The sequence below is a fragment of the Anas acuta genome, chromosome 3 (assembly GCF_963932015.1).
Source record: "Anas acuta chromosome 3, bAnaAcu1.1, whole genome shotgun sequence".
Lineage (NCBI taxonomy): Eukaryota > Metazoa > Chordata > Aves > Anseriformes > Anatidae > Anas > Anas acuta.
In genome coordinates, this window is record NC_088981.1 from 79,867,418 (window position 1) to 79,882,202 (window position 14,785).

Genomic DNA, 14,785 nt, shown 5'->3' on the forward strand with positions numbered 1-14,785 from the left:
AAATATCATACCATAGTAGTCAGGCTTTGAGAAAAGGGTTTATATGTGCATTTAATACAGTCTCTTTAAAAGCTTCCTTTTTCTTTCTTTTGCTTCTTTGTCCCAGTATGTGTCTGTTTTTTGTCTATGTTCTGTCTTGAATGTCTTGTTTAACCAGAGGAGAATTTGGGAGTACACAAGCCAATAATCAATTCCCTTCATACACTGGAAGATTCGCTTTTTCCTGTCCAAGTTTATTTCCACTGTTTAGTCCAAGTGTTTAGTTCCAAACACTGAAGTGGAGTATTATTTTTTACATAGTGAAGTTTTCCTCTGTGGCAGAAGTAACCCCAGGGAAACTGACATTTTGAAATGGCATTTCACCTCCACTTATTATGCTGGTGTGTTTCCAGATTGTTAAAATGCTGAGAAATTTAGCGGCAGCATCACCTGCTAGAGTATGTTTTACAGAAGGAAAGCAAATAATGAAGGAGGGCGGTAGCTGTTAGTTTGTTTGCACCTTCTGCTGAAGGGTCCTTCATCACTACTAATGGAAGCAACTGATGCACTGCAAATCCACAGCACAGGTGAGAGCAGATTCCCTTTCTCAGCAGGTGGGAGGCTGCTCTGGTGTGTCTGCTGGGTAGAGCCTGCAGAGCTTTCTTTCTGAAGAAAAGGTGTGTGTTTTCATGTAGGGCTTTGTCAGAACTGATATTAAGGTTATAGCAGGAAAGCATAATTTCCTAAACTGCAGAGGGTCTGCAGTTCTCGCTTTTGGGATTACTAGCTACCTGTCAACAGCGAGCTGGATTTCATTTTTCACGGGAGACGCATCTGCACAGTTCTGCAGACCATGGTAAAGCAAACTTCAGATTGGAAATCAGATTAGTTTGTCAGACAGAATAAGTGTATTTTGGAGCTACAGCAAAGGAGTCAGATGGCACTTCGTTCTTTGCCAAAAACAAGAGAGAAAATTTCTATAAAGTGCCACTCTTTCATTGTCATATTATTTATTGCCTTTGAGCACAGTTGCTACCGAACAAGGTGATTTTGTTTGGTTAGCTTCCTGTTACTGCAGTTACTGGGAATACCCAGAGGAATCACTGTTACTCGGAGTCCAGATATAGCAGTTTAATAGTTTGTGTTTCAGGTGGTATTTGTGTGTCCATGTATCATATTTATAAGCAATGTTTGTTTCCTTTTTCAGCATATGTATTGCAATAAGAATACAGGGAAAAGAACTAGTTATAAATGTGCTTTCATTTATATTCTCATTTGATGATCTCTTGTTGATCTTTTACTATATATCCAAAGAATGTTTTATTAAACAATACCAATTTTATAAAGAATGTAGAGGAATGAGTATATGTCCAACAGAGGCTTACAGCTTTTTTTCCGAATGCATTAGACTTTTTTTTTTTTTAAGATTTTAAGTACTTCACATTATTCTGAACAGGGATAATTTATTGCGCATACTGAGATATATTATACACATATCGTTTGTTCTTGGGCACCAGGATAACATACGTGGGTGTCTACTGCATATCGCTGTGGTTTTTAACCAATTTATGATAGTTTTGTTCTGATGCGAAGCTTAAGTGTGCTAGAACCAGGATTGCCACCCACTTTCAATGTTGTTGTTAGCAGATAGCATTTATTTCAGTCACTTCAGAATCTTAGCATTCTGAAGTAGTTTTAAAAGGTTTGTGTCTTTTTAAAGTAACTTTTATATTCCATCTGGATAATATCTACTAGTGTTGGTACTGGAGATTATTCTCCTGCAACAGCAATGCGGGTGTAGTCAGCAATGTGTTAATTAATCGATTCCACTGAGCTGTCGGACCTCCTAGAAGTGCAGGGTCATCCCTGTTAAGCACCCAAACAGGATGTGGCCAAACGAGCAACAGCGTTCAGTCAAAGCTCTTGCTGATCCTCTGGATTAAGTCCAGGGAGCCCATCATTTCTAGGAATACACGTGTTGGATCATATGAGCTTACATAATGACCACGCGTGTTAAAAGCCCCAAGGGCAAGTAATCCATGGGATGTCCAGCGGTGACGCTGGCGATGGACTAGGGAGCTCGTGCCCAGGAGAGGTCTGGGCAAGGCAGTAGGGCTCTGCAGCCAGCTGCCTCTTGGCCACAAATGGTGTTCTCAAGCTTCTCTTCTCCTGCATTTTTTGTGTAGCAGTAAGGCTGAGAGGCTGTGAAGTGCGGCCCCATACGGTCCATGCAAACATTTCTAAAGGAAGCTAACAAGGCTGCATGTATTGCTTCTCTTGCCTCCAGTCAGTTCTTTGAAATGAATTTGGAGATTAGAGAATACAGCCACAAGCGTGCACACGCAAGCGTGCAGAGCAATGAACATACCAAGAGATATTGCCCAGAGTACATTTTTTGTGTGTCACATAAACAAATACATCATAAACATTCAGTGCCTGCTTGCTAGGTTTATTTGGTAGCTTACCCTGTATTGCCCAAGAGCATATGCAAAATGCTCACCAATGCTGGGCGCAATCTTTTGGGATCTCCTGAAAGAAACGGGCTGAACTTCTTTACCCCTTCTGTACGTGTGAATTGAGGATACAGGCCTTCCCGGGGCTTAGAAAGGTGTAGTTAGTTACCTGAAGGGCCAGGAGGGCCTGCGTGGGGCTGTGGAGGTGGAGGGAAGCCCAGCAGCAGCCACAGTGGCACAGGAGGCAGCGGGGTCTGTCTGGCTCTTTTGAGGCAGTTGCAGCCTGCTCCTAAAGGCACACAGAGCAAAACAGGCAGAGGTGAGGTACCCAGGGCATCTCAGTAAATGCGGGCAGTAACCTGTGGGCTTTAATCAGCTTACAAGAAATGAACTGCATCTGCGATCTGCACATGTCAGGCTTGCAGGGCGAGCACTGGTGTGGGTATACACACGGCTTCGTGTCCTCCCTTCAGTGCCCTGGTGGCACGGGCATCTTCTGAAAAGCCTGCCAGGAAGGGAAAGCCTCTCTGCTTAGTGTGATCAGCCCAAATTTTGTTAGTGCCTGCTTCTGGGTGAGTTCAAAACCTTGTTTGGGACAGATTATCATCACCTTGCAGAATTAGTAACATAAATGCTCCCCTGCCTCTTTCCACTTTGCTGAGCACATTTCTTTCCTCAAGGGCTTAGTTACCTTCCTGTTAGTCCTGGTCGCCTGCTTATTTTTTTATTTTTTTGACATTCCTCATCCCTCCAAAGAAGACGAAAGGCTGTAATATTAAAATATAATTTTGTAAGTCCAGGGAGAATACACTTTTTCTTTGTGCAAATTAAAATAATGTTCTGTAATAACTAGCATGTGGGAATTGATTTTCTACAAGTAACAAATTTGTGGGCTAGATATAATAAAATAATAGAGCTGTGCATGTTGTGTATAACCCGTGCGGTATTTCAGGGCTGCAATAGAAAAAGCCTTTATCATGCAAGAACAGCAATCACATTCCAACATTTTCAGGTCTCAAAGTGTGAATATCAAACACAAGAACAACGAAAGAAAAATGTGAAATTCATCAGCCACTTTCACTGGAGTTTGCCAGGTCCCCACACTAAGTGTGGAAGTACTTCAAAGCCCATGACAATTCATTAAAAAAAATAAATATAATTCTCTTGAAATATTAACATAGGAGAAAAACAAAGGAATAGGCTCTCAGCATCTACATCTGTGATGGTGCGGATGATGTCTTTGTCCCCTTGAAGCTGCACCTAAAGTTGAGACACAAAATCCTGGCATTTCATTATCATCAGGCTTCTTACTGTCTCCTTTGAAAGTGCTTGGCAAACTCCCTACTTTTTCCCCTTTTAGCAAAAACAGGGAATTTTCTCTCACTGTCTTTGAGAAGAGGCAGGGTTCTGGCCAGGGCACAGCTCTACTGGAAGAAGGTTGATGCCTTACAGCTAGGTAGACAACTGGGAGTTACTGTGAGGCTGCTAGGTCCAAGGATGTCGTAGCAGGGTCCTTGCTGATGGAAAGGACCCTTTTAACTGGAAGTCCTTTTGGGGAGAGAGTATTGGAAGCCAGGGTGACTGTATGTGTCTATAGGGAGTAATGCTGTTTCCTTCAGATGAATCAGAGCTGATGCACCTTTTAAGCTACCAATTTGGAGATAGTCTGGGAGAATGTGTCAGCAATTGGGTGAATCCAGAGAGGGACTGTGGGTGTGCTTCTGTAGCAAACAGGCTCCTTCAGGCCCAGGGCCTTGTTGCGGTGAGAAGTAGGGTGTGACGGTCAGGCAGCAATCCCTAGTGTAGAAGATAACCTCAGTTTTTCTGGACTGCTGGTGTCCAAGAGTTCCTACCATATCCTGGTCTGCATCAACTGAAAGGACAGAGTGTGTAGGCAACTGCTGTTTTGTCTGGCTACACATGTGTCTGGTACTTCCCCAAGTAAATTTTGGTTTCTAGAGCCCACATAAAACCTATCCATCCATCTGATTTGTTCCTGCATGCCGTGGTAGAAGTAACCTGGTGGACCTGGAATTCGGGCTGAATTCTGGCTGTGGGTGTGCCTTCTGGGAGCCTGAGAGGATGGTGCCAGTCTGGGGACAGAAGGGGACTGGACCACGATGCCCCATTTTGAAGTGTGCCAGATAGGAGGGTGACCTCGGGTTGCCAGGAGGAAGGCCGACGTTGGTGCCCACTTGGGACAAACCAAGCCTAAAGGGGTGAAGTTAGCTCCTCAGCACAACCGGGGTTTCCTGGTGAGCACTGGTGAGGCACTGGGATGCTGCTGGTCATGCAGATTGTGGCCCTCCTGGTTTTACCAAGAGGTGTTTCTTCAGGGGTGTTCCTTTAGGTGTCTGAAATAAGCCTGTTAGTACCAAGGCCCTAAGTACCCATCAGGCTGGCAGCAAGCAGATGTTCTTGCCTCCTGGTGAGATTCAAGGCCTGTGTGTAGCTGTTACCTCCTCTCCTGGTGGTGCAGGTGATGCACGGGCACCTGTGCCCTGTCCCCCCCATCTACACCAGCAGTGCTGCCGCTCTGCAAGCAGCTCCTCACAATACGGCGTTTCCAGCCTCCAGTGCTTGGATGTCTGAGTTTGAAATATCTTGTTGCTGATCATGCAAAATACCAGCTTTTCATCACCACATCCTTTTGTGTGAACTCTGTGTTGAATTTTCAGTATGGATTTAATTTATTTTTTTTTAATATTATATGTTAAGTGATTCCAATTTTCTCTTGGCCACTTTAGCTTAATTACTGTTATAGCTGCCCTTTTCTGAAATGTGTTGGGCCTGTTCTTATTTGTCTTCTCAGTTTCATTTAAATGCCTGGTAGCTTAAGTAAACCTTCTAGCCTTATATATTTTGCTTAGAACAACAGATTCCCATAAAATCAAATACAGGAGTTCGTTTAGCTTATAGGAAGACTGTACAGCACTACTCAGTGGAAAACATACTGTATTATAGCCCACAGCATTACACTGAGAATGCTTTATTTCTTGTTGTTTATTATATATATCAGGTTCTCAAAAATATTTATTATTACTCTTTATGCAGCATTTTCTCACAGCAGATGACCTGCCCCATTCCCCTCGATCTTAGCCTTTGCAGAGGGGAAAAAAATCCTCTGTTTACTCAAGACGAATGAGGAGGTGCCCTTCAAAAGGCTAGTGAGTAAACCTGGAGCTCAGCAAGAAAAATGCATCGAGGTGATGAATTGCTTAAACCCAGACTCTGAAGTTTATGCAGACCTTCCTTCAGTGGAGCAGGAGGAGCTGATGGAGTCCTTCTGAAACACAGTGCTGGGTGTCCTTGTGTTCAAAAGAAAGCTCCTTCTGGAGGACAGAAGGGGAGTGACCCGTGAAAATTTAGAAGTTTTGAGGTCCTGGGAGGTTGGAGTGACAAGCATGAGGAGGCTGCATGGATGGCAGTGCATTGGGTCTAAGCCTTCAAAAAGAGCTTAAACCCCCCTGGGCTGTGTGAGTGACACCATGATGTTTCTTCTGGTCTCATCCTTCAGGAAGCAGAGGGTTGGAAAATTCTGCCTAGGAGGTGTGGGAGCCAGAGCAGGTGAAAGAAAAGATGGGAAGTGTCTCTGCTGAATTGTTGGCTGCTTGTTTTGGTTTTGAATAAGAAGTTTGTGCTCAAATAGAAGCGTACAGATGCTTCCACACAGCCTCAGACTACTTGTTCCCCGATTTGCTTTCTGTGAGAATCCAGATCCTGCTCTTTACCTTCCACGGGCGGTACTTGGCCATCGTGGGGATGATCCTATATAAAGCCTCGTGTGAGGAAACGTCAGATTTGTCAAAGATAGCACAAAGTTGGTTTTAAGGAGTCTTCAGTGCAGTATTTCATAATAGACCTTTGGAAAAGTATGAGAAGTATTTGCCTGGGTATCTTAACCACCTTCTGTGGGGAGGGAGCAGGCTCCTGCCCTGTGTCACACTGGGGACTTGGGCTCCACCAGAAGTCAGCTCCTCCAGCAACTTCCAGCCACCCGTACCCCTGGGTACGCATCTTGTGCGTGGCCCTGGAGGTTTTGTGTTTACCACTGGGGATGGGATGGTGTCTCTTGTAAATCATTGTTTTGAAAGGAAATGAACGGGCTTCGCTGGATACCCATGAATTGATCCAGGTGCTTGTTTCTAATGCAGACAATAGCTCATTCATGAGCGTAACCCAAAGAGGATGTAGTCAGTTGTATCTTTTTTTTTTTTTTTTAACCGAAAAAAGTATTTTTGTAAGTGATTTAAAAATGGCATCAAGTAAAAAAAAAAAAATCAAGCAGGTGTTATGTTAAAACGTGAAGTGCTTTTACAGCTTCACAGCATATCTTTTTTTTCCCTATGTATTATCATTCTCCACAATAGCAAATGGATTGAAGACACCAAGCAAACGGCTGATCATAATAGAGTTTCAGGTGCTGCATTATTGCTTGGGTTTGTGCTGCTTTGAGGTGGCTGTTGGTTGTGTGTCAACAGCAAAAGAATTTGATTATCTTAGTGACTGCCGAACAAAGACACGTAGGACTAGAAGCATGGGACACTGTTGAAATACTGTGTCCTAAAAACTGAATATAAATATCCAAAAAAAGTCTGAAATTTCCCTTCCTGTTTATCACTTCTTAAAATAAATGAAAACAGCCAACATTTTTAGAAATGTCTCGAAAACTCTGCAGTACCAGGATATGAGCATGACACTACCAGCCTACTGAGAGACCACATATAGAAGTGTTCCGCTGAGCGAAGAGACCAGTTTCTTTTGTTTTAGATTATAGGATATTATTTACAACTGGTCGCAGCTTGTTGTTTTAAAGCCAGTGATTTCCAGCCTCTGCACACACAGGGGCCACGAGGAGGGGAAGCGGAGAGCTGAGCTTCGGGGTGCGCATGCTGCGCTGCCGTGCCTCCTGCACTCCAGATGGTCCAGCCCTGCAGCTCGGGCACTGCTTATTCTCTCCCGTTTCCTAAATCTTGCTAATTTTCTCTTCCATAAATCAGCAGTTCCATTTCCTAGCAATTAATCATTTTGCTTATTTTTTCCTTCTATATTTAATCCTTCCCATTCATCAACTCTCTTGCATTTTAATCTTCCGATAATAGAAAAGTTGTACGTATTGCTATGCCGTTCAGATTCCTGCCCACATACCACAATTTCGTGTCTTTATTTTGGTGACCAGCAAAGAGATGCTCCAGAGGAAAGAGCAGTATTCCTGCCCCACCTTGAAGGGCAAATACAACATCCTTACAGTCTGTGGTGGTCTTGGCTTTCTCCCTTAATTATTGGGTGAAGCGTGAGGTGTTTTATGTTCTCTTCCAAAATTTTGCTGAGGTAGGAAACTCTAATCCAGGCCCTTTTTGAAGCCAACCGAACTCTTGGCCTCCGTGATAGAAAGTGGAATGTGTTACTAGTGGGTAATTTGCATGTTGTGTAGAAAGTATTTTCTTTTATGCACGTTGAATTTTTATTTGGTTTAGATTAATGTTCTGCCTGTGTTGTCACGAGACAGAAAAGCAGAATGTTTTTATCCTCCCCATGCATTTCCTAAAGCATACATTTTAAGGAGACCAACTAGAGCCCTGAGAATTCGAGAGGCACACACATGCTCAGGTGTTACCCAAAACTGGAGTGCACCATCCTCATGCTCAGGACCACCGATGCAAGGGGTTTGCTGCCTGCCCCTCATTTTTGGGACCCAGAGTTGGAGCTGGTTAGGAACAAGCCTGTCATCACAGGAGGGCAACCAAAGCCATCTGCACCAGTGGTGCAAGCTGTCACTCAAGTCAGCGAGGCTCTTGTCAAATGATTTAAAAGCCATCACTCTGTGCATGCGTTTCTTGTTTTTTGACAAAGCACCGGAGAGGTATCTATCAGATGAGCGATCTGATTGAATGATAGCTCCTTTGTTCCAAGATATACCTACAATGCATATGTATCATCGTTGCTGCTTTATTTTACTTTTATATATTAATTCTACAGAAAACTTTACAAAAGCTGCATTGTGTTTCTTAACTGATTCTTCAGACCAAACCCTGAGTTAAAAACACTTGGTGAGAATGCTGAGGGGGGATGTGTATTGTTGACACCTGCGATAGGAATGGAAAATGAGTCTTGTGGTACCGTTCACTAAGTGACAAAGCTGGCCCAGGGAGCCTACAAGAGGGGTCCAGCATCCAGGGGGTCCGTAGGTCTGCATTTGCATGGATGTATTACATGCCATCTCTTTGACAGCATCTGCTGCATGCATCTCCTGTCATTCCAGGACTTGCTCAGACATCTGAAGAACTTCCCACCTCTCAACTGCATGTTGATAGCGGTGCCCTTTGTGGACCCGTGTTGGTAAATTCGCTATAGTACATAACGCTGCTCTGCATTTAACATGTGTACGTAACTGCTCAGATAAAATAAATTCATTGTACCTCGCCGCAGCTGTCAGGGAAAGGAAATTGCGCGTTTTTCCCTTGAGTGTTGGGATAGTTTTTTTTCCAGTCTTTCTTTCTTTGAAAGCTCCAGTCGTCTGCTTCTTTTTAGATCTCTCTCTTTCTTCACAGAAGAAAAATCTCTTTCTGCTTTTCTTGTATTCAGAATTATGCAAAACAGTTGCAGAACATAAACATGCAACAGTAAATACCATAGAAATGTATTCTAAAAAGATTCCACCGTTAACCACACCAAAGAAAACAAAAATGCAAGGTTCTTCAAATCAATGTAACATGCAGGAAGTGACATTTAAATTCTTACTCATTTGAAATTAAGATGTTTTACCATTTTCCTCTAAGTGTTGAAGATTTTCCATTAGTTAAAGGGGTTGTCTTGCAACCCTTCAAGAATAAGTTTTTCCATTTTTTTAAGAGGCTTAAGCTATTGGGCTTTTTTAAGATGATGGTGTGCACTTGAGTAGAAAAGCTTAATGAGCACTGCATACATTTAATTGGCTATTTGAGAACCTGTGCGAGAGGGCTGACCTCAGAAGCATTAGGAAATGGTAGTCCCAGTGCTTATCTTTACACTTCATAAAAACCATTGTTTAATTCTTGGAAGAAGAGGGTGTTTCAGTCTCGCTCAGCTTTCTTCTTTGTTCTGGTTTGCTTTGCTTCTGTTGGTGTTTTTCCTGGTTCCCTTCAGTGCAGGAATATAGTATTGAAACAACTGTGTGGTTTATGGCTTTTACTCGCATGTTTTTCATTTTTTTTCCTCATGTGGAAGCCTCGTGTCGAGCCTCCAGTAAACAGATTTTCTCGAATCCAAACCGAAAGTGAGAGCTGCTACAGGGAACCGCTTCTGGCTGCAAAATCAGGGTCAGTGTCACCCATGCACATCCAGTCCCAGAGGCTCTGAGCTCGGGCTTGCACGAGTGTTGGTCTTCTGAGCTCACGGCCAAACTCGTGGCAGTCAGGAGTCATCGGGGCAGCAGGCTGAGCTGTCAGTCCGCAGCACCACCTGAGTTGTCTGAACACAAGTTTTCTCCTTCCCCTTTGAAGGAGCGTGCTTGAGCAAACATCTGTACCCCCTTTTGGTGTGAATTTGCTGATCTTTCGCGTGCCGGGGACTCTGAAATGAATAAAACTGTTGATACTCTTTTGAAGCATGAAAGGACAATGCATGTGTTTCGTTTCTCAGGCATCTGCCAGAAGTGCTTGATATCGTTGAAGTGTCAAGATGTTATCTCGATCACTTAAATTCCACATGTTAGCATTTCTCTATTGGTTGGGCTTAAAAATAAATGAAAAAAACTTGAGGTATGAACTGTTTTTCAAATGGAATATAACATTTAATGTATTTTTAGCTAGTAAAATTATCGGAGTTGCTAATTGGTATAATTTTTATCATTATTCTTGAATCTTCTTTATTAGAATACAATTCTGTTTCTTTTATCTACAACTTCTGCACAGCATCGTAGTAAAATAAGTCCTTATTCCCTGTGCATCTCCTGTATATTATTCTGTCAACCAGAAGTGTCTCTGGTATTCTGGAAGTACTGGAAGATTTTAAAATACAGTCTATTAAGGAAAAAAAAAAGATATTCTTAAAAAAAAAAGAAAACCACACTAAAACCCTGATAAATAATTAAGATGCTTTGGGTTTTATCAGGATTGACAGTGTTCTTGCCATAATATACATATGCAAAAACTGTAAGAAGTTTAATATTTTATAGCAAGGATAACTCCAAAACCTAAATCTGCTGGCTTGTTTCTATGGTAACAAATATTGAAATATGTCTAGCCAACACTGTGGGTCCCCCCCACCCCCATTTAATTCCCGTCTATGGGTTCTAGGAATTCATTAAAACTATAGAATCCTTTTTAAATTGGTATGTTCTGTTGTAAAATTCCTTAAGATTAATGTTGAACATAACTTTAAATTTTAACATAAACATTTCTTTGAGAGATTCCTTCACAAGTGACAGATTAGAGTTATATTTCTAGGACTGTGTGCACATTGATCTGGTATTTTTGTTCTTCATTGGTGAGTTGTTGTTTTTTTTTCCTTGCATGACTATACTTAAAAAATGGAGTTTCAGTCTATGGATTCTGCTGGAAATATTAAAGACGTCTTAGCTGGAACGGGCTGGCTGGAAGATAACAATGGCATGAAGTCAGTGCCTGCATGATTAAATTCAGTGGCCAGGACTTCTTGGTCAGGGCTATTTCTTAGAGAGCTTGCTCTTAAGATTAAAAAGGTAATTATTATTATTTCATTTTATTTTTTACTGGGGAGCAGCCTTTATTTCAATTAATTTCACTTAATTCTTTGCTTAGTACAGAGTGTTTTCTTGGTGTCCAATTTAAGCCATTTCTTGTCTACGTCTTCTTCTGGTTGTTTTTCTTTTGAGGGCAGCCCAGCAGAGTTGGGAAGCAATCTCAGGTGTTGGCTGTGAGTTTCTATTTCCCCAGTGGTAATCCAAACCACAAGCACCTAGTCCTAGAAGTAAGAGAAAATTGTTGAGACTTTGAAGTGAAATGTCAGGTCGGTGCAACATCTTGCATCTGGTTGACTAGCCAGCGTTAAATGCAGCTGGAAGCGTGAAGACTACACCTGTGGGGACTCCGGTTTCTACTGGGATGTAGTGAAGATCATGAGGCAACAAAAGGAAAATTTCAGAAACTGAGATTTGTGCCTAACAGCTGTGTTTCAGGAGCCCTTGCGTATGGACTAAATGCATGTTTTCTCATAGGGCTAATAGCATCCAAACATTTGTCCTTGAAGACACTGATAGCCGGGGACTTGGAGATCAGACCCAGCAGTCTTAACTGATGGCTCAAAGGGAAGGGAGGTGCAGCTGGACCAGTGACTGAAGGACTCGTAGGAGGCAGGAGGTGGTACTTGGAAGATGTGAGGTCCATGGGTTGGTGTCCTCCCAGAGCAGTAAGGAAGAAAGCGTGTGCTTAATGGCAAAGGATGATTTTTCACGGTCCCATGCAGGAGTGCCTAATGTCGGTGCAGATCTTGAGACTGGCTGAAAGAAGGGTGTGCACAAGTAAATGCTTAAAATAAAAAGATATAAATACTAGTCAACCGGATTGTGAGCTACATGTCCTGTCACCTTTCATGCCCCAGTTAAATCTCCAAGTTTTCCTTTTATGATTGAAAATGCTATGTAGAAAAAGAAGTGAGTCAACGCTCAGTGAAGAACTTGCTTCAGGTTGGATGTGGGAGACGTGCGAGACACGAGCTCTCGGCTTGCTCCTCCGGAGTGTGGATGTACTTGTCCCTGGCCCGGGATGCTCCTTTTCCTTTCACGCGCATCCCGTGGTGTTCTTTGAACCAGCATGGCTTATGGAAATAGGAGCTAAAGTGTCGTGAACAGGATCGTTACCAAAGTCTTGCTCCTCCTTACACGGTTCCTATCGCTGCAGGGTCTGAAAGCTCCCATGGGTGTATGCCATCAGACGGGGCTGTGTGGCTAATGCAGGCGTCCTCCCTTCATGCACCCACATGCCCCGATGTCAGGGACATCAGTGTCCACCTTTTGCAATATTTTGAACTCTCCAGAGTTCATCCAGAGGCCATGGAAAGACTTCAGCTCTCTGTGTCGAGCTTCACCCAAGGGGCCACAGTAACAGATACATGCATATTCCTGTTCCTGAGAAACAGCACTGTTCTTATTTATTTTTTTTCTTTATGATAACTTTGGCCTTTTTTTTTTCTTTAAGAAAAGCAAACAATCTCCAGTCTCCAGTATTGTAATGACAAGATGAAAATTGGCTTTTCAAGACAGAGATCTGACGTCTTCATATGTACTTGTACTGCAGGGAAGGCAGTGACTGAGGGCTCTGTGAGCTGAGGTGAAAGCTGCTTTTTTCTTAATCCAAACACAAATTCTGAAAAAAAATAAAATCTGAATGAAACTGACTCAAGACTTGCTACGAAAACAACTGAAAAAATGCTTTCATTTCCTTGGTTCAGTGTGGAACTTGGTAAAACCACAGATCAGCTCCAGCCCAAACTTGCTTCTTTAAAATAATCCATTTGTCTTAAATAGTCCCAAGAATATAGTTAATGAAATGGGCTCTGTTTTGAGGATTTCTCGCATCATACAGACAGAGCTGTCAAATTTATTTTCGGGAAAACCGAGCAGGATTGAGAGCAGGATTATATGTCTGCATAAAAGCTGTGACTATTCCCGTTCCATTAGGCTTTTAATCTTTCATAGGCAAAGCTAGGCTGCGCGCTAAGGCACAGCCAGTTGGTAGCTGTCAGGAAGCTTTCACCATGGACAAATGTGTCCGCACCAGTTTTTCCACCTTACTTTAAAACATCTGGTATATATCAGGGTCCTGCACACCCTCTTTGACTCTAGGAGCTGTGAAATGAAAAAGCAACTTGTATGCTTGTCTGATCAGCTCTCACATTCTCATATGGTGTCTGTATAATCAGATGCATCAAATAATACTTTGATTTACTCCTACGGCTCGAAAAATATGTACAGTCGGTTTTAGATTAATTGCTTAAATCCTGCAGAGAGTGAGAGCAAGTTTAGGGGACGGGTGTGAGGGCTGGGAAAGGCAGCAGTTACACTGTCTGCTCCGCGCAAGGCAAAGGTTCAAGCCACAGTCGCTGCTATTACCCCGTCGTGGTGTTTTTGCAGAATACGAGTCGGTGTTTTCCTTAACGTGAGCAATCCCATAGGAAGATGCATGCCAGATGATTAAAATATAATGGGCGGTGTGAGTGCATGCATAGAAAATGAGCTGCGATATGGGAGCGACCGCTTCCTTTTCAGAGGAGAGACCAGGATTTGTAGAGCTGGATTTGTTTTAAATCTCAGGGAGCGCTGCTTCTGGCAGTGGGGGAAGTTTTGTTGTGGTAGCTTTTTTGGGACCTGCGGCGTGGAGTACAGGTTGGATGGTACGGCTCCACGGTGACTTGTGAGGGATGTTCCCAACCATAGCTACTGACAGCCAGCTGCCGTGCCCCAGTTCCCCACTGCTTCACTTTCTCATATTTGAGTCTTCTGGAGGCGAAATTTGGAGGGGTCAGGAGTGGCACCACTGCAGCTTCTTGTCAGTCCTCAATTCCCCACCCTTATGGCAGGGAGTTTTCCTTTCCTCTCTGTAGGCTCTCCTGCCCTGGCGTTTAAAGACAGAAAACATACTGTCGTGTTCCTTAGCCCCGCGGCAGCTCAAAACTTGTGCCGGATTAATTAAAAAGCAGAGCTGTGCCCTCTGCAGAGGCAGAGCAGCGCAGGGCGGGAGCGACGGGAGGCGAGCCGTGTGCTTGGGGCAGGAGGACTCATCCTGCCTCTCATCCTGCCTGCAAAAAGGGCTGAAAACTCCTGACGTCAGTGGGAGATGTGAGGGGAGCGGGTATCAACAGCGAGATCTGCACGGCTCTGCGAGCCAAGTGCTGCCCGAAGCGCTCCTGTTACAAGGGAGCCATCCCACCTCTGGAGTGTGTTATTTTCTAAAGGGCTGTCAGGCCCCTTTTCCATCCTGAATGTTTTGCAAAAATTAAAAAAAAAAAAAGCCTTTTGGAGGAGCGGATAGGTGGCGAAGCTGAATTTCTCCTCCATGTCATGTGCTTTGTACAATTTAAAAGCCTCGTTCTGCCTTTCATCTTGTGAACTGTTTTCTGCAGATATTTCCTAACTTTTCCCATGACGTTTCAGCCTGTTTCTTTAGAAGATTGTATGGACTGAAAGAGACTATTGTTTCTGCAAGAGTGCAAGCATGTGCACATTTGCTGATCTGGTTGGTACAGGATTTCAAGAGTGGGTGTTTGACTGAGGAGCAGGATTTGGACGTGTGTGTGTGTACGAATTCTTGCTAGCGGCGGGCTCTCTGATTTCGTAAATAATATCACATTTCACTTTCTAGGTTCTTCAGTTGTCTTGCTCCAAAAGCTGAACTCTG

General features: G+C 43.3%; 1 protein-coding gene across 8 annotated transcripts in view; it reads left to right on the forward strand.

The window, feature by feature from the left end:
• Positions 1-14,785, forward strand: part of BACH2 (BTB domain and CNC homolog 2) — a 188,417-nt gene that overhangs the window by 22,527 nt on the left and 151,105 nt on the right. For 2 of the 8 annotated variants that reach the window (XM_068677941.1, XM_068677947.1), the window contains exon 1: positions 567-656. The exons of 5 other annotated variants lie outside the window; for them this stretch is intronic. The gene's annotated coding sequence lies outside the window, so the exon portion shown is untranslated. Of the gene's footprint in view, positions 1-566; positions 657-704; positions 836-14,785 lie in introns of those variants that run through there. One more of the 8 variants, XM_068677943.1, reaches the window with a different exon arrangement.